Source organism: Eublepharis macularius, chromosome 14 (genome assembly GCF_028583425.1).
Source record: "Eublepharis macularius isolate TG4126 chromosome 14, MPM_Emac_v1.0, whole genome shotgun sequence".
Taxonomy (NCBI): domain Eukaryota; kingdom Metazoa; phylum Chordata; class Lepidosauria; order Squamata; family Eublepharidae; genus Eublepharis; species Eublepharis macularius.
Genome location: NC_072803.1, coordinates 65,875,846 through 65,895,023, shown reverse-complemented (window position 1 = coordinate 65,895,023; position 19,178 = coordinate 65,875,846). Strand labels below are relative to the sequence as shown.

The window sequence follows — 19,178 nt, the reverse complement described above, 5'->3', positions numbered from 1 at the left end:
CACCCCAGAGCCAATCCCATGGCCTGAGCCCAGACTGACCACGCCAGGGCCAATCCCTGCCTCCTAAGTGATAGCCCTCCCTCCATCCCAAAAGCCTTCCTGAACCAATCTCATGGCCTGGGCAATGGGAGCCCAGACTGACTGCCCACAGGGCTAATCCTGGGGGCTCACCCAGATGCTCCCTGCCTCCTGCCCCTTAGCCCTCCTTCTCCCATGCCCCCCTGGGGCTTCTCCCCATCCTCAGCCTCCTGGAACACTGGCCACTGCGGTGGGGATGCCCTCGGCAGTGACGAAGCTTTGGCTGACTTCCGGGTTGTCAGTGTCGGGTCTGCTACCCGCAGTACTGCCATATTGTTTTCCTCAGTATGCATTTCACTACTGTAACTTTCCAGTGTTGTTTGTCTGCAGGTTTCAGAAGACAGCTGTGGTTCCCAGGACAGCCTTATCTAACATGGCTAGCCACAGACCTTGGAAGAGTTACTTTCACATTCCCATGGCTAGGCATATGGGGAGGGATGGAAATGAGGGTTTGATATATTGCAACATGTAACCAGCATGCCATTCTCAACAAAGCTTTGTGTTCAGCCAGAAGTTTTATTGCCTTTGGAATATCTATGGACACCTGTACTTTGAATATAATCTTTCAATAAATAACCTTTGACTCAAGAGACCTTGGATTTCTTGCTGCAAGGGGTGGGAGATGAAATAAGAGTAACTTGAATTCCATAGACTGACAGTCAGCTCCTTCCGCCCTGCCACTCAGCTGTGTTGCACGGTTCGACTCTGCTGCCACGCCTACCATTGGGTTGGCTGTGGAGCCCACCTGGCTGTCCTCTGGTTTCTGCGCCACCCTTGCTGACTCCAGATGGGTGCTGCCATGGGGTGGGAAGTGTGATGCTGCAGGAGGCCCTAGTCTGAGAGGTGGGGCCAGCTCCAGACACACACCCTCCCTTGGCGAGGTGGCACCTTGGTCTTCCTCCTCTGAGAACATGTGGGACAAGAAGTTGGCACTGACATGTTGCCTCCCCGGTCGGTGCTTGACAGTAAAGGTAAAAGGTAAAAAGGAAAGGTACCACCTTAGTATGCGGGCATTGTCGTCCTTCATGCGGGACATCCAGAGGAGGGGGGCATGGTCGGTGATGAGGGTGAAGTGGTTGTTGGTGAGATAATATTGTAGAGCCCTGCCAGCCCACTTGACGGCCAGGGCCTCCTTCTCCACCGTCACATACTTCTTCTCCGCGGGCTGGAGTTTTTGGCTGAGGAAGAGGATTGGGTGTCCTTGACCGCTGATTTCTTTGGCTAGTACTGCTCCAAACCCAGAATCAGAGGCATCGGTTTGTATGATAAATGGTCGATTGAAGTTAGGGTTCCACAAGACTGGGGCCTGTGACAGGGCAGTGTGAAGCATGTGGCTGGAGTCCACTCCAACCATGTCAGGCGCTCCTTTTGCCAACTGTGTATCAAAGGGGCAGCTACGCTGGCAAAGTGAGGAATGAATTTCCCATAATAGCTGATGAGTCCTAAGAATTGCTGTAACTGACACTTGGGATGTTGCCAGGGGGCAGCTTTCCAGGGAGGCTACTTTGTCCGGAAGGGGCTGGAGTTGCCCTCAGCCCACCAGGAACCCTAAGTACTTGAGTTCCCTGAAGCCTAGGTGGCTCTTCCTTGGGCTGGCCTGTAGGCCCACAGACTGTAAAGCGAGGAGAACCTGCTGGATATGGTGGAGGTGAGAGGGCCAGTCCAGGCTATACATGAGGATGTAGTCTATATGCTGCAGCAAAGCCCTAGCACTGGGCCAGAGCTTTGTCCACGAGGCGCTGAAAGGTAGCGGCGGCTCCATGGAGCCCGAATGGCATGACCTTGAACTGAAATAGCCCTTGAGGGTGGCGAAGGCCATCTTCTCCCTATCCCCCAGTTCCATGGGGACCTGCCAGTACCCCTTGGTGAGGTCCAGGGCTGACAGATATTGCGCCGTTCCCAATTGGTCAATAAGGACCTCTGCCCAGGGCATGGGTAAGCATCAAATTTCGCGACCTTGTTGACCTGCTGATAATCAATGCAGAACCTAATCGAGCCATCAGGTTTGGGCACTAAAACGATGGGGCTGCGCCATGCGCGGTGGGAGGGTTCAATTACCCCCAGGCGTAGCATCTCATTGACCTCCTGGGCCACAGCCTCCCATTGCTTTCGTGGTAGAGGTCTCCATGATGCCCTGGCCACTTGTCCAGCCAGGGTGGGAATGGCATGTGAGACCAGGGTGGTGTGTCCTGGGCAGGTGGAGAAGCTTCCCGGGAGGTCTTGCAGCAAGGCTCAGATCTGCTGCTGTTGTTCTTCTGATAGGGCCAGCTTGTTGAGTCTTCGTGGGAGCCCTAGGGGAGCGAGCCGTCTGCCAGTTCCGAGGGGTCTTCAGCTAACTGGCAGACCTTGGCCCCCGGTCCCGCTGTTATGCACAAACTTTGTGCCTTTGTGGTATCTCTCTCTTAGCCAAACCGCAATGAAAAAAGACACTCTCGGAGTCCTGTTGAATTGAAGCAAATTAGATTGTTTAATTTAAACAATGGAGGAGCAGTTTACACTGGAGTAGATGGTCTCCTTGTGTGCAAAGCTCATCAAGGCTACAATAGAAGTGCAAAGCAATTAATACCCTCAGGTTAATTATAATAATATTACAATATTCTAATATTTGTTATCTTATTGGCTCATAGTCTTTTGACACAGGTGTCTAGGGTTAGTTTGATTGGAAGACGCAAAGCTAGGTCAGCTACCTACTAGGGGGAATTCCAAAATTTGCAGTTCCTTATCTTGTCCTTCTGCCTGTTCCCTTAGGAAGGACACCTTCTGCCTCCTCTTTGCCCATCTCCCTTTTGCCAATGTTACCTTCGCCGGTGCCATGAAGTCTCATCTTGGCAGCCTTGGGGCCTTCAGATAACTGAGGTCCGTGGGCAGGAAGGATTGTTCCCCCACTTCTGCACTCTCTCCCTTTTGCAGCCTTGAGAGAGATAATGCCACAGGTGGCTGACCCAGCCTGCTACATTAATCAGTTTTTACAAAAGGCTCTCTTGTATTGATTCCTATTGGAATCCTATAGGATAATATAACATCTGTGTAATATTTCTATAGGTGCATCTCTACAAGCAGTATATTGTTTAGTCCTCAGTTCTTACAGAGTTTCAGCATACATTCTTCTTTGGTCTTCTTGTTTCAAGTGTCATATTCTTACAGGTTGCATTGCAAATACTACAATGGCTCCTGAACATAAAGAAAGTGCAAGGCATGTAATACTGAAAGGCACAGAATACTGAAAGGCACAGAAGTGGTATATAAAATCCCTTTCTTCAAATGCATATTCCTCACCGCTATTCCTTGATGTCATTGTCGTATAGTCTTTTGCCCTGCTTTGCTGTGGGCCCGAATTGGATGAGGTATGAAAGAGGGCTGAGCATGTGAGTGATGGAGAAGGGTCCCTGCCAGGGTTTGCCAGCTGTCCCTGGTGCCAGGACCCGCCTACTGACCAAGACTCGGTCTCTGACCTGGAAGGCCCGAAGGCAGGCACCCCAGTCGTAGCGGGTCTTCTGAGTGGTTTGTGCTGCTTCTAGGTGCTGCCGGGCTGACACCCATGTTGTCTCCAGCTGTTCCTGCAGCTGCTGCATGTACTTGGGGGCGGGCACTCCCATGACCTCTGGCGGTGGGGCCCACTGTCCTTCCACCATCTCCAAAATCCCTCAAGGCTGCTGTTCATAAACTAACTCAAATGGAGCATACCCAGTAGAGGCTTGGGGTGTCTCGTGAACAGCTAAGAGCAGGGGTTCCAAAAATAAGTCCCACTGGGAGGGTTTGTCATTGGCCAGCTGATGCAGCATGGCCTTGAGCATCTGATTAAACCACTCCACCAGGCCATCAGTTTGCAGGTGGTAAATGGAGGTAAAAACTTGTTGGATGCCCAGGGTGCGGCACAGCTGGCACGTGATGGTGGCCAAAAACAAGGTTGCACAATCTGTGAGGATCTCCCTGGGGAGGCCAACTTAAGAGAAGAACCGAAAGAAGCGCTCGGGTGTCCCCGGGAGCCTTCACGGTCCTGAGGGGAAAGGCCTCTGGGTATTTCGTGGCATAGTCCATAAGGACCAAGATGAACCTGCAACCCTGTGTGGTTCTGGGTAAGGGTCCCACCAGGTCCATAGCTACTCTTTCAGATGGGGTATGAATAAGGGGAAGCAGGGTGAGGGGGGGCCCGGGGTGGTGGTCGGCCAGATGTGTGCTGACGGACAGGGCAGGAGCGGCAGAACTCCTTCACATCCCCATATACTGAGGGCCAGAAGAACCTGGTCAGCACCCGGGCTTGTGTGTTGTTGGCCCCTTGGTGCCCCGCCCAGTCATGATCATGGGCGAACTTCAGGACGGCCTTGCGGAACTACGGGGGGACCAACAGCTGCCGGGTCTCAACCCTGCAGGTGGCTGTGAGGCCCCCTTCTTTGACCACCCAGAGATACCAGCTGGCCCACCACCCATCCTGTACTTCCCTCTCACTCACTGCGACTATGTCTTGCAGCTGTCCCAGGGTGGCATCCATTTCCTGGGCTTCTCTGAAAGCTGGATCAGTTTCCCAAGCTTTGAGGGTGCTCCAACCGTCCGCAGGAGCAGGGCCTCCCTGTGGCTGCTCTTTGACCGGCAGGGCTTCTGATGGAGCTGAAACCTGCCATAGGCGGTGAGCAAAGCAGGGCACATCTCTCCCCAAGAGTACAGGATAGGGTAGGGCAGTCACTCTTGCCAGTTCCACCATCCAGCGCTGTCCCTCATACATCATGGGCACCTTCACCACTGGGTAGTCCTCAGAGTGGCCATGGAAACAGACAACTGTAGCTGTGCGGACAACTGGTAGTCCAGCTGGGAGCAACCGGTCCCGTATCATGAAGATGGAGCTTCCACTGTCCAAAAGAGCCAAAAGTCGTTTCCCCGTGACTTCAACTGTCAGTTACTTCGGCGGGGGCTTGCAAGTCTTCCGGGGCTGCGGCTGACTTGTTAGCGGGAGGGCGTCTTCCCAGCCCGTATCACACTCCATGGGAGGACAGTCACGCATGAAGCCCTCGAAGCACAGACCCTTGTCTGTCCCAGGGCTCCTTGGCTGGCGTGTGTGTGGGGGGGGTGTCTCCCGCATGGTTGGCCAGGGCATCCGGGGCCACTTGTCCCCAGCAGGCAGCCCATAGGAATGCCCCTGGCTGGTAATGGAGTCCTGCTACCTGAAGGGGAAAGGAGAGGGAGAACTGGAGCCTAGTCATCCAGCAACACATTCTTGCTAGCTACAAACAGTGCTGTGTCTCATTATTTCCTTTTAATTGCACCCCTGCGCTGACAGGGTGAGGCTGCAGCAATGGCAGGGGAGATGCAAGAGTCAGCTGTGCATGTCGCACATCTTTTCTGGGGCTTGATGCCATCACCCGAAGTACGGGGGGGGGGGAGGTGTTCCCAAGGGAGATAAAAACTCAGGAAGTCGCAATGTCTGGAAAAAATACATTGCAGGTGTGTGGATAATGAGGCACTAATTGGGTAACTGTGTTACAACCAGAAAAAGACCACGGAGGCTAATCAGAAGAGTTCTGATAGGTCTGGAATCAAATGAAAGATGTAGCCTGTGCGTGTGCAGAAACTGGCAGTGGTGGGGCTCCCCAAATCACAATTTACTTTGATTGTATTTTGTATATACCCACCAATAGTAATACAAGTGAGCATCAGCCATATTCTAGGTGCTTTGGTTATCTTATGTCATTGGTACTTGAGAAGAGAACTGAGAGTCCTTTAGCCCAGCATCCTGTTGCCAGCCAGATGGCTCTGGATGTTCACAAGATGGGCACCACCATGTCCCCAGGTATATTGCTCCTGTCCCATGTCCCCAGGCAACCAAAGGTATATTGCTCCTGTCCATAGAGGTTCTCTTTAACAAAGTCATTTATGCAGGGCAGATTGTCATCTAACCAGCTTCATATTTTTTTTTAATATTAGGGACGTAGGCACTAAGAGATCCTTGTCGGAGCACAGTCCACACCTCTTCTTGTGGAGGGGGAATGCTGGCATTCCTTCTTGTGGTTATCCCATTAAAAATATGAAAACTAAATGGATATGTGATATATACATCATAGAACCATAGGGTTGGAAGGGACCTCCAGGGTCATCTAGTCCAACCCCCTGCACAAGACAGGAAACTCACAACTACCTCCCACCCCCACTGCCCCAGTGACCCCTGCTCCATGCCCAGAAGATGGCAAAACACCTCCAGGAACTCTGGCCAAACTGGCCTGGGAAAATTGCTTCTTGACCCCAAAGTGGTGATTGGCATTACCCTGGGCATGTAAGGAGGAGCCACAAGAACTGAGCACTGATGTAACCCTTCCTGCCCTCCCTCTCATGATCTGCCTAGGTTCATAGAATCAGCATTGCTGACAGATGGCCATCTATAACCTTTGTGTAAAAACCTCCAAAGAAGGACAGCCCACCACCTCCCGAGGAAGCCTGTTCCACTGAGGGACCGCTCTGTCAGGAAGTTCTTCCCAATATTTAGCTGAAAACTTTTGATTTAATTTCAACCCATTGGTTCTGGTCTGACCTTCTGGTGCAACAGAAAACAACTCTGCGCCATCCTCTATATGACAGCCCTTCAAGTACTTGAAGATGGTTATCATATCACCTCTGTTGTCTTCTCTCCAGGTTAAACATACCAAGCTCCTTCAACCTTTCCTCATAGGACTTGGTCTCCAAACTCCTCACCATCTTCATTGCCCTCCTCTGGACATGTTCCAGCTTGTCTAAATTGTGGTGCCTAAAACTGAATGCAATACTTTAGCTGAGGTCTAAGCAGAGCAGCGTTAAGCGATACCATCACTTTGCATGATCTGGACACTATACTTCTGTTGATACAGCCCAAAATTGCATGTGCCTTTTTAGCTGCATCACACTGCTGACTCATGGTCAGTGTATGGTCTACTAAGGGTTCCTAGATCTTTTTCGCACATACTACTGCCAAGACAAGTCTCCCCGATCTTATAATTATGCATTTGATATTTCCTACCTAAATGCAGAACTTTACATTTATCTCTGTCGAGATTCATTTTATTTGTTTTAGCCATTTTCCAGCCTGTCAAGATCTTCCTGTATCCTGAAACTGTCTTCTACTATATTTCCTGCCCCTCCCAATTTACTATCATTTGCAAATTTAATGAGCATTCCCTCTATTTCATCCAAATCATTTATAAAAATGTTGAACAAGACATGTCCCAGGACCGAACCCTGAGGCACTCCACTTGTCACTCTTCTCCAAGAGGATGAGGAATCATTAACAAGCACTCTTTGGGTGCAATCTGTCAACCAATTACAGATCAACCTAACAGTAATAGGATCCAAACCACATTTTACCAACTTGTCAACAAGGATATTATGTGGAACCTTATCAAAAGCCTTACTGAAATCAAGATAAACTATGTCTACAGCATTCCCCTGATCTTTCTCAAAAAAAGGTAAGATTAATCTGATATGTCTTGTTCTTGAGAAACCCATGCTGGCTCTTAGTAATCACAGCCATCCTTCCAAAAAATTTCCAGGTATAGACATCAAGCTGACAGGTTGGTAGTTATCTGGATCCTCCTTTTTCCTCTTCTTGAAGATAGGGACATTTGCCCGCCTCCAATCTTCTGGCATCTCGCTGGTTCACCAAGAATTCTCAAAAATAATGGACAGAGGCTCAGAAATTACATCCACAAGTTCTTTTAGTACCCTTGGATGCAATTAATTTGTCCCTGAGGATTAGTTCCATTTAAAGAAACTAGGTGTTTATGTACTACTCTTATGCCAATTCTAGGCTGTGACTTCCTTCCCACATCATGTGTTCTGTTCCTGCCATGTTGAGTGCTATGTCCCTGACAGAAGACTGAGGAAAGGTAGGAATTTAGAAGTTTTTTCCTCTTCATCGCCTGTTACAACTTCACTTTCCTGCCCTTGTTTCGTCTGACATCTAGTAATTTATAAAGAGAGCTGTTTGTAATTACAAATTTCCTTCTATGTATGAGGAGAAAACCTACAGCATACCAACCTGAGTATCTCAGCTTCCCTAAAAAAAGCACCAGCAGACAGATTCTTGTCCTGATATGTGTAGAAATGTGCTTCGAAAGCTCGTGGACATTGCTTGGTGAGATCTCCAAAGTGCATGGGATGGCTGAACAAGATTTTCTGGATGTGAGAGCTCTAGTTAGCTCTTTTACCCTTCCTAGTGGCTAAAAAAGCAGAAGAAATTACACAGAACAATAAAACGTGCAGTACTGATTGATGATGTAGTGTTGCTTAGTATGTATTAATAGGCAGAATTCTTGGCTCAGCATTTTAGTATTTTTAAGTACACACATCTCTGAAAGCAAACAGGATAACCCAGACACATATTAAGAGTGCAAAAGATTACAGTTTCCAACAGCCCTGGAGGCAAATGCCCCAAGGCTGAATGTGTGGAAATGGGCAGCTGAAGCTTTTCATGATATGGAGGTCACAGAGACAGTTTTTCCTCCAGACAGTTGGTAACCCTACAAAAGACAGGCAGCAGCTTTTCCAAGCATGTAGGTGTAGAAATAGGAGAAAGATGCGTCTGTGGCATTTCTGCTTGGGGTGCAGAGGCTGGCTGCCCACCCCACCCCCAAACCGTTAATAGGTGCTCTTTAACCCCCACCCCCACTCTGTGCTGCTTTCTGCTATGGCAAAGGCCACATCAGATGCATTGCTTTGCAGCCACAGAATGAGTCCAGCAGGATAGTGTGGAAGTGGTTTGTTTTAAAACAAGAATGCATGTTTTCTGTTTAAAAATTTACTAAACAGTACTGATTTATGAGCTGCTGAGATATCAAACGGCATATTTTTAAAGCAGTAACATTTTAGAGTTGTAAATAAGCATTTCATGCATTTATACCTTTCTCCACATAGCTGGTTTCTCCCTCAAGACAGCAGCACTGGTTTTCCTTCTAAAAATGTGTTTATCAAAACATCATTTTTATCAATAAAACAAAGTTAATACAGGCTCTTGGTATTGCCTAATCTACCCATTAATTTTTCTAAGAATTCTTCCATGATTTCCTTCCTCATTATATTCTCACAAGAACCCTCCAAGGTAGGTTGGGCTAAGTGAGTGACTGAGTCAGGCTCACTCAGATAACTGCATGGCAGAGTGGAGATTTGAACCCCAGGTTCCCCTGGTTGTATTTCTTTAAATGTGTGTCAAGAAAGTAACAACATGCAATTTATATACCACCCTTCAGAGCAGTTTACAAAGTATGTTACTATTATCCCCACAAGAAAACACTCTGTGAGGTGGGTGGGGCTGAGAGAGCTCCTAGAAGCTGTGACTGACCCACGGCCACCCAGCTGGGTTCAAGCAGAGCAATGGGGAAACAAAGCCAGTTCTCCAGATTAGAGTCCCACGCTCTTAACCACTACACCAAACTGGCTCTCCATATTGCTATCTAACACAGATGCGGAAGTGTCTTATTAAGTCTATTAGCAGTTGCAGCAAGAAAGATAAGAGCAACTGTGGCAACCAGTGGGGAACCTGGAGAGATATTTTATTACATGGTTTTAGGGTATTACTTGCTGTAGTTGCATTGATATTTTGTAGCTCTTGGAGTTTATGGTATCATTATCAACTGTATATTGCTACAGCCAATGGCTAATTGCAATAAACTACTACCTCCCTAAATGTGTTTAAAATATTTATATCCTGTCTCTCCACAATACACTTGAGATGGTTTATATTAAAATCTAACAATTAACTGTGATCAAGAAAAGTTGCAGTCATGGGCATACAAGCAGCCATGCTTGTCCATTAACAGGAGCGCATTCCTCCAGCCACTAACCCTGTATGCTCTCAAAGGAACACAGAGCCTCTTCCATTTTAGGGCACTGCCGATCTTGGCCAGGTTAAAAGTAGTTATCAATTCATTGTCACAAACAAGGCTTTTCAAATAGTGCAAGCACCAGTGGATCAAAAGGAAAACAGTCGCTTGTTATTACTTGATGTCCTTAGTTCTTTTGTGCAAAGCTGTTTCTGTATTGTAAGCAGGGCTGCCGAAAAGCCTAGCAAAAAATGTCCTGTCCCTTTAAATAGAAACGTGTTGAAAGGGACAGCTGAAGCTTTTAATGGCATGAGGGGAAATAACATCACCTGATAAATAACATCCACTTAAGTCTTTTCTCCAGGCCATTCGCACTGCACAAAACAGTCTTTCCTCCTCTATCTGGAGATGTCAACTGCTTGGAAAAAAACACAACAGTTCTTTTAATATGGACTTACTGGGCTGTTATTTACCTCCATGCCGTCAAAAGATTCAGCTACCCGTTTCCAAAATTGAGCCTTTTAACAAAGGATAGTTAATTTTTCTCTAGACCTGTTGGCAACCCTAGCTATAAAAGCATTTTAAAAAGAGCCTTGAAATTATACAGGACAGTGTGAACACATGACTTCATCACCATTTGGGTCTCTTTTTTACAGTTTACTTAGTATAATAGTTAATCCAGCCTTGCTATGGCTAGTTCTTCTCTCAACCACTGAAATATTTTTGGCACATGGCTTTCAGAATTAGGAAGGTTTGCTGAATGCTGCTTTGTGATTCTAATAAGCACAATGGAAATAAAATCTCTAATTGTGGTTTTCGTTTATCAGCTTGCTAATCTCAGCAGTGGTCTCTCCATTTCTGTAAGCAACCTTCACTAGCAGAGACAGAAATCCCCTGGGTGCCTTTAAGAAGATACAATTATTTTTGAAACCACCAAGCTTCCAAGATTTATTCTGAAACCGATATACTTATCAATACTCTGTATCAATCATACTTATGTACTTATAAACTCTACTTTTGATTTAAAAAACCCTCACATGCTAACCATTCTGTCAAACTATCATCTATAACAAAGCCCTCCTATATTACAAGTTAAACCAAGGAGGTCTAAGGTGAAAACCTTTGTTGGCAGTGAAAACCTTTTGTGAGAGTCAGAGAAGTAGCAATATAAAGGTCACACAAACAAAAAAAGGGAGTTCTTGAGGTATAAGCCTGGGTAAAGTAGAGAACACTTGAAGTTCCATGTGAGTGGAAATATAAGGAGCCTTGAGTGGGATCAGAGCCCTCTTGAGTTATATGTTTAAGGCAATGTAAGGAAGAATGGATTTTAGGTCCAAAGTAGGGTTGCCAGTACCTCGCTGGGGGCACGGGAATCCCCTGCTCCTACTCTTCACCCCCCCCCCGGCTCCTGCTTACTTGGCCAGTGGGGGGAAAGGAGAGGGAACATGCCTCCGAGAATGTGCTCCTGGGTGGCACGGCATGCTCCCACACACTGCAGTGGGCTGATTTCAGTCTGAAACGGGTTGAAATCGGTCTGCTGAGCAGCACAGGAGCACTCCCGGGCTGTCATGCTGCCCCTATAGTGGCTGAAAGCAGCCTGCTGCGGAGTGCAGGAGAGCTCCCAGGAATGGCATGCGGCCTGCAAGATGATGTCAGTTTCTGGAAGTGATGTCATTACATAGCCCTGGGAGCGCAGGTGTGAGGACTGCTGTAAGGTGAGTGCCAGGTGTCTAACCTCCTGCCTGGAGGGTAAGGGTACCTGGCAACCCTAGTCCAAAGCCAAAGGTTTAACAAAAGATTTAAGGTTATTACAGAGTGGTACCAAAAACAAGCAGCACATTCCAACTACTGTCAAAAGACGCTGCCTGTTGCATCTCTACATGGGATGCTGCCTTAGCCTTGACAACAGTATCTGAGGAGACACATTTCAAAGACTCACACAGAAATCGGTGAAGTGCTTTTGATGAGGCCAATATTTACCCTTCCATGCTAAAAGAAAAAAAGCAAGCGTGTCGCCCATTTCACTTCTGAAGTGCGTCCCAGCTACCAAAAATTCCGAAGGCGCCGTCTAAGATCCTGGGCAGGAGGCTGCTCCGGCTGGGGTCCGAGATCCGCCAGCGCGCGCAGCTGCGTCCGGGTTGCTCGACTTATTAGAAGAGGCGCTCTGAGCCGCAGGACAGGCTGCTGGCGAGGGCTGCCCCGGGACTGGAAGGGCCTCTGCTCGGCAAGCGCAAGAGCCGTCGAGGGCGCCCAGCATGCCGCCAGCACAGGCGCGCGCAAGCACAGCTGCGCGCAGCAGCGGAGCTGAGGGGCGCTTCGAGGCGAGGAGGCCCGGCGCGGCCCTCTCCTGAGCCACGCACTCACCAGGCGGGGGACGGGGACGAAAGGAGACTAGTGGCCAGCCTTGTGGGCAGGGAGGAAGGCGGCGGGAGTCCAGTACGGCCTCCGCCCCCCCCCCGGAGAATTGGAGGCTGCAGCCCCCGCGGAGGGAGGCGCCCTTCCTCCGCGGCCCCCGACGCGCTTCCCTCCCAGGCTCCCGTGCCCGCCACAGCGCAGCCAGCCCCCGCGGCCAAGGCGCTTCGGGGACCCGCAGCCCCGGGAGGCGCCTCTAGCCCGGTGCGGAGGGGCCGCCGGGCGGGCGAGGCAGGCTGGGAGTTGTAGTCTGGGCCGGGGCGGAGCGCCCTTCCCGGCCGGCTGCGCAAACTACGGCTCCCGCCGGCCCGCGCTCCGCGGCGCATGAGCGGCGCGCATCGCTGGGGCAGCGCACCCGTCCCCCTCGCTCGGCCGGGACAAGAAAGAGGCGGCGGCGGCGGCGGGGCTGGCGGCCCGAGGCGGCGCGGCGCATCCCGCACACGCGAGCCGGGCGGCGGCGGCGGCGGCGGGGCCCAAGTAATGGCTGGCGGCGCGCGGTCCGTGGCGGCGCAGGCCGCGCTGGGGGGGGGGGGAGGACGGGGACGGAGGGAGCCGGCCGGCGGGGCGGAGGGGAGGGCGAATGGGGGCCGGGCCGGGCGAAGCACCGCCGAGTGGCCTGCGCGGACCCGGAGGAAGCGCCACCCGCCGCGGGGAACAAAGGGCGGCGCGGCGGGCCGGCGCTGGTCCGCCCGCCGCCGCTCCTCATTGTCTCCTGCTGCCGCCCGCCCACCCCTCCACCGCGCGGGGGCTCCAAGTAGCGGGCGAGAGCCGGCCCTGCTCCGTCGCGTTGCTGCCCGCCATCTTTCGAGGGGACCGCGGGCGGCGGGCGGTCGGGCGGCGCACAAAGGGAGGCCGCTGCCTCCGAGCGCCGGGCCCGCGGTCCACCCGCTCCGCGCCCAGGCTCCCGCGCGGCGCTCTGGCTGGCGGGGCGGAAGGAGGCGCACGACGCGGGCCCAGAGGCTCCTGGCTGGCCGCGGCGCGGGAGGGGGCTGCCTTCCGCGCCGGCTGGGGTGGGAGCGCGGCGGCGGCCGGCCTCGGGGCGGCGCGGGCGGAGTGGCCCCGCCAGAGGCTGCTGGGCGCGGCGCGGCGGCGCGGGCCCCGCTTTGTTCTCCGGGGCGCTTGGCCTGCGGGAGGCGGGGGCGGAGCGGCCGCTTTCCGGGCTCGCGGCTCAGCAGGCCGCCGCGGATACCCCCCCCCCCCGCACGTGGCCGCACCTGCTTGCGCCGTGCGCGGACGGGGCCCGTCTCCTGCCCTGCGCTCGGCCTCCGGCGCCGGGGTGCGAGAAGCCCGCCCGCCCGCCTCCCCCCGTGTTCTGGTCGGGCGCCTTTCCCGGAGAGATGCGCGGGCCTGGGCGGGCGGGGTGGTCGCCGCCTCTCGGGCGGTGCCACAGGTGGTTCGCGCGCCAGCTCTGGCTCGGGCGATGCAAATCGCGGCTTGTTTTGCTTTGGGGCCCCCACGTGCGAGGCGCGCCGCTTCTGGGAGTGAGGCTCTCTTTGTTCCGAAGCAAAACTTCTTTGCGCTGAAGGGACGGGGCCTTTGGACGCGGCTGGCTTGGAGTTCGTGCCCGAGACGCCAATCCTGTGGCCTTTGCAAGACCCCGCGCAGTTCAGGGGTTGTGGGTCCGCCGGACTCTGCCTGATGCCCTGACGGTGGGCTGCTGCCTGCCCCACTCGAGGGGGAGCGCAAATGTGCAAGCCCTGTTTGGTCAGAAGGGGAGAACAGAGAGGCTTGCCTGCTGCTTTCTCGGGGAAGAGATGCCGGATCTGGGGCGGTACACGCTTGTTCCTGCTCCATCATCTCTTCTGTGTTTGCAGACTGTTTTATTAGCGATTAAGCAAATGGATTCTGTTCCTGCTGGGGGCGTTTGAATCTCTTCGCTGATGTTCAGTGTTGGACCAATGGAAGAATCGGAATGTTGGCTCAACTTAAGTTATGTATGCAAGAGGCAACCATCCTCCGATAAGCCTGATGCTGGGCACATTTATTCAGAAGTATGTTCTGCTGAAGTCCAGGGGGATTTACTGAGTAAGGTTGCACTCTGCCTGAACATAAAATGACACTTGGACAGAAATTATACAAGTTACCAGGTGCCACACTGACCTCTGTGGATAAAAATGAAATTCTATCCATCACACATCATGCACAGTTCTTTGGGTGTGCCGAAATTGGTGTGTGAACAGTTTCCAGCAATGTGAGGGATGCGCCTGCTATATATTGTCTTTAAATTTTTACAAGAATTATTCCAATAAAAATAATTTCTGCTTAACACACTTAATTCTCCCCCCCCCCAATCAAATATTTCAGCCGAAGTGTGTGTTGCTATTGGGACATAATAGCAACTTGAGATTTTAAATATTTTTAATATATTTAAATAAGTACAGTAAATTAAGTAAGTAAAAATAAGCAAGCTAAATCAGATCACACTGCATGCTGGCATTGTATAATTTTCCAGAAAGTTTTCTGAAAAACTTTCTGAGTCTGATTTTTCCAAAAAATCTCTTACCACTGAATGTAATTAATATATGCCATGTGTATCTTCAGGTTACTATTTTGAATTTGTATGTGGCTCTGTTCCTTTCAACAGGAGCATGACATCCAGAAATCTACCAGCCAAAGCTTTTGCCATTCTCAGGTGAAGCTGTTTCTGTCTGTTAGGCTGTAAGGGCACAGGAGCTGGGCTTATATGGTATCTCCCTAATCTTCTATTTTATGGGTGTGTATATATTATCTTCTTTTATATGTACTTAGTGCTGTTAAAGGGTTTGAACTAAATTTGTATAGAATAGTGATGTTTGTTTATCAGTTGTTGGTGGGTCTTAATATGGAACTGGAGCTCTTAATTTGGCTGCAACTTAGAAAATTTTGAAAAGTTCAAGATGTTAATATCTGCAAGTGAGGGGTGCAATAGTAAACCAGTGTGTCTTGTCATATGGGAATTGTCTTTACTCTGTGTTCTGATTCCTTTGCAAGCTGCCTCAGGAGTCTCATGCTGAGATGCAGCGTAAACAACTGGGGAAAGTCCGATTCAGTGGTTCTAGGGCGACAAGGCAGGGTGCTGAAGTTTGTGGAAATGGCTTATTCAGAGGGGCCTGGCTAGTCTGCCCATAACTCAGCTGGCTGCAGAGTGCAGCATCCAGGGTGTGGGGATGAGTACCTCATCATACTTTCTAGCCCTAGTATGGTGGCAAAATGCTATAGCATGAAGGATTTTTAGAACTGAATGGCGCAAGGCTGGACAGCTCTGTCCTGCTTCCTCAAAAGTGAGACCTGTAGCTGCTGCAAAGGAGCGTGGAAACAACGGGATCAGGGGGCTGGCTGGTTCCTTCACTAGCTTTTAGTAGCCGGCTAATGGATGAATCAGACCAAGATCCATTTGGTCCTGTTTGCTGGATGCCTCTGGGAGGGCCTCCTGTTGCCAGGGCCTGGTAATTCAGAAGTACACTGCCCATGTACAGGCAGGTTCCACATAGTTATGGCTAGGAGCTGAATATTTATTTATTTATTTATTTATTTATTTATTTATTTATTTATTTATTTATAGTATGCCTTTCACACTAAGGCTCAAGGCGGATTACACAGTATGAGATTACTACAATCAGTATCAAGTATATTTCCATTCAGTATCAAGGACATTTCCATAAACAATGCCATAGATACAAGTTTACAAAGACATAGCATGAGCAAGAATCCAATACAGAATTGAAGAAATGCTGAAAGAGAACATAATTCTAGGACTGAGGCAACATGAAGCCCAGGTAGTACATAGAAGCACATATTTAAAACAACAGATAATATGTAAGGCAACACAGTGGTGAAGTCTACAGTCCCTAACTCATTAGTGAAGCATCTGAGACCCCATCCCTACAATAAAAGCCTTTTTTAATAATTCAGTTTGCACCATTTGCGGAAAGCCAGGAAGGGGAGGGGGTCTCCTGTAGCGACCACCACAGAGAAAGCTCATGTATGGGTTGCTGTTGATTTTGCCCATGTTCAGGGTGGTACCTGCAGGAGACCCTGTTCAGATGAGCGAAGCTGCTGTGAAGGAACATAGGTGGTCCCATAGATATGCTGGACCAAAGCCATGAATATAGATCTGTTCACTATAATATGTTCTAATTGTGTATCAGAAGAGTTCAGCAAGGCATGAATCCTGTTCCTTGGTCCGTGCTACTGAACCTGCTGATTGCATACATTTAAATAGAAGATCAGGGGCCTGAATCAGTGAAGAGAGCTCCCATTTCTGTGTCCTGCTTGTGAGCATCCCAGAGGCAGCTACTGGATGTAGGATGCTGTTCTAGATGCACTTTGACCCCACCCAGTCCAGCAAGGTTTATGCCGCCATCTGATGGAAGCAATGGAGGGTTTGGGTGTGAGACAGTCCCATCATATATGATGGAAACTGTCTGTAATCCCTTACTAGACACTTTCTCATTTTTTTTAGCTAGAGCTCAATTGACCCTCTAGAACAGGGGGCACAAATACACAGTTTGTTGTCCTTTGTATAATGAGAATAAGAGGGCTGATACATGGGATGCTGAGGCATAATAAGCATCAGAATATTTTTTCAAGGAGTTTAAAGCCACGATTCCTGGCTTGTGAGCTGGGCCACACTAAAGCACTAGCAGAGAAGAGCTCTTGTAAAGAGATGTAAAATTTCAGGAAAGAAAAATCTCTTTGAATTTTGGGAGAAGAAATGAAAATGTTGGGAAAAATTGAAATATAAGCATTACTTTTATATTGAACAACTTATTTTACTGTTTCAAAGGCATAAAATATTATAAGTTAATTAGCATATACTGTGGGTTGGTGGTGTGGCTAGAGTGAAGGACTAGGGTCTAGGAGACCCAGGTTTGTCATAAAAGCTCACTGGGTGACCTTGGGCCATTTCACACACAGCCTAATCTACCTCACAGGGTGATTGTTGTGAGGATAAACATAAAGGGAAAATGATAAACCTCTTGGGGACAACAATGGGGTCTAAATTCAGCCTATTTTTGAAGTTTAAAAGTACAAACCCTTACAAGCAAAACTGCAAGCGCATCCAGTACAACAAATTTTATAGTGGAAAAAAGAGAGCGGGAGTGTTTTGCGGAGAGAAACTATTTGTAACTATTGCAACAGGACTGGCAGCAGATTTGAATTTCAGGTTAAACTTCAGAACACTGAAAACACTGAATTCTACTCTTTAATAGTTTACTCTAATAAGCACATTATAGCATATTAATTGTTATCAGTTATTCAAATGTAAACTAAACACATCCTTTAACATATGTTGTATATGTCTACAGTATATATGGAAATTATCACAAACTAATGCTGTAGATTGTCTTGCGTAAAAATTATGTAAGACTTATGTAAATGTATACGTCTGAGTGATTAAAACCTTGTCTTTGAAAGCATTTAATTCATTTTAAAAGAGAAGCTTTTTCAAGAATCTTTTTTTCAGTTCTTTCTACTGGAAAAAATAGTTTGGGGAGGGAAGTCTCCCCATTTTTTCTGGGCTTTCACATCTCTCCTTTTAAGCAATAAAAGATTGAAAGGTTCCTATGAGCCCAAAGTATAGATCCACACCAGATCTGACTAGGTTGCTTTTATATCTCTTTATTTCTCTATTTATACCCCCTTTTCTACCCAGGGGAGCGCTCAGGAGCTTACAAAATAAACACAAAACACAATTTTTAAAAGGGGGGAAAGTAGACTACACTAACATACTGGTTTGTTCCTGCATCCACTGGCATGGCTTTGTGTAAAAGCCAAATTGGACATTGGCTTTTTTAAAAGATTGAGTCTGGTGGGTTCCCATGTGGGCTGAGGGAGGAGGGCTCCTGCTTCCCTCCCCTGCTGTTTTCTGTGTTGAAACACTGCTGGGCGGGGGGGGGGGGGAGTAATTTTCCTGCTTTTGCTGTGCCACATGTTTTCCACATGCAGTATCAAAATCAGGTGAATCCCACCCCAGCACTGCTTTAGCATGGAAAATGGGTGGGAACCTTTTCTCCCCCTGTGGCAGTATCCTGAGCCCAAACAGGCTCTGCTTTATTTTTTAATAGCCGTTCGCTTCTGCTGCTGTGTTGTGCAGGGAGCCCAAGTTGCTTGATTGGGAAGAGGCGGGCCTAGTGCACTGACCCCAGCAGGAGCACAAGTAGTGGGGGGGGGGATGCCTGTGGGGGGAATGTGGTTTTTGCGTCCCACGATCAAAAAAGAAAACTTTTTGGCTGAAAGTGAAGTTTGCCTTGATTTTAATTAGAAATGCATCTTGGCTATTGGCTGGAAAGCATTGGCCTGAAGTAAGTAGTTGTTACTCACAAACTTACTGTCTGATTAAATCTAAGCGAAGGAAGGAATGGACTAGCATGAAATGTGTGCGTATTAAAAATCTCTGCCAGTCTTCGTGTTCTTAGTGTTCTTCCCTCTACACTTGGAGTACTGTTATGTCACATATCCCAAGCCTGTGTATGTTCAACTAAAAAGCAAGTTCCACTGTAAAACACAGGATTGCAATTTTAGGTTATTTAGATAAAGCCAGAGCCCTGGATCAGCTCAGAGTCCTAGACTTGGAAGGCTCCATTTGACATTCTGGCCAGCCTTTTGACTGCCCGTTTTTTGTTTTGAAACTTGCACTTTATTTCCTTTCTTATTGTCTCTCCCACCAGGGTTTCTGAGGGAAGGCAGATGGGGACAGTGTTGCAAAGAAATTCTTTTGCACGCTCAGTCTGCTCATGGCACTTGTTCTGGGATTGGCCAGGCCTGTGAAGTGGTGCTTACTCAGTTCTTGTTTGTTCTTTAGCAAGCCTTTTATTCTAAAGGCTTGCGGCGTGTATCTGCCCAAATCATCACACACCTGTCACCCTACACAAACCCCACATTTAGACACAGCACCTCTGCTGGCTCTGTTGCCAGCTTTTGCTGAAAGCC

The 19,178-nt window shown here is 49.1% G+C and overlaps 1 protein-coding gene and 1 long non-coding RNA gene across 7 annotated transcripts in view; one reads left to right on the top strand and one right to left on the bottom strand.

Moving 5' to 3' along the window:
• Window positions 1-2,526: 2,526 nt before the first annotated feature.
• LOC129342198 (uncharacterized) lies at window positions 2,527-12,477 on the bottom strand. 3 transcript variants are annotated; one of them, XR_008598211.1, is made up of 6 exons: window positions 11,835-12,477; window positions 8,936-8,987; window positions 8,075-8,255; window positions 6,708-6,814; window positions 4,529-5,234; window positions 2,527-3,249 (listed from the first exon to the last, which is right to left on the bottom strand). It is a non-coding gene; the product is annotated as an uncharacterized LOC129342198 (long non-coding RNA). The 3 variants fall into 3 exon arrangements; XR_008598210.1 differs by having other exon boundaries at window positions 8,936-12,477; XR_008598212.1 differs by lacking the exon at window positions 8,936-8,987.
• Window positions 12,478-12,606: 129 nt separating this feature from the next.
• Window positions 12,607-19,178, top strand: part of BRD3 (bromodomain containing 3) — a 93,396-nt gene continuing 86,824 nt past the window's right edge. For all 4 annotated transcript variants that reach the window (XM_054997429.1, XM_054997428.1, XM_054997426.1 and 1 more), the window contains exon 1: window positions 12,607-12,743. The gene's annotated coding sequence lies outside the window, so the exon portion shown is untranslated. The remainder of the gene's footprint in view (window positions 12,744-19,178) is intronic.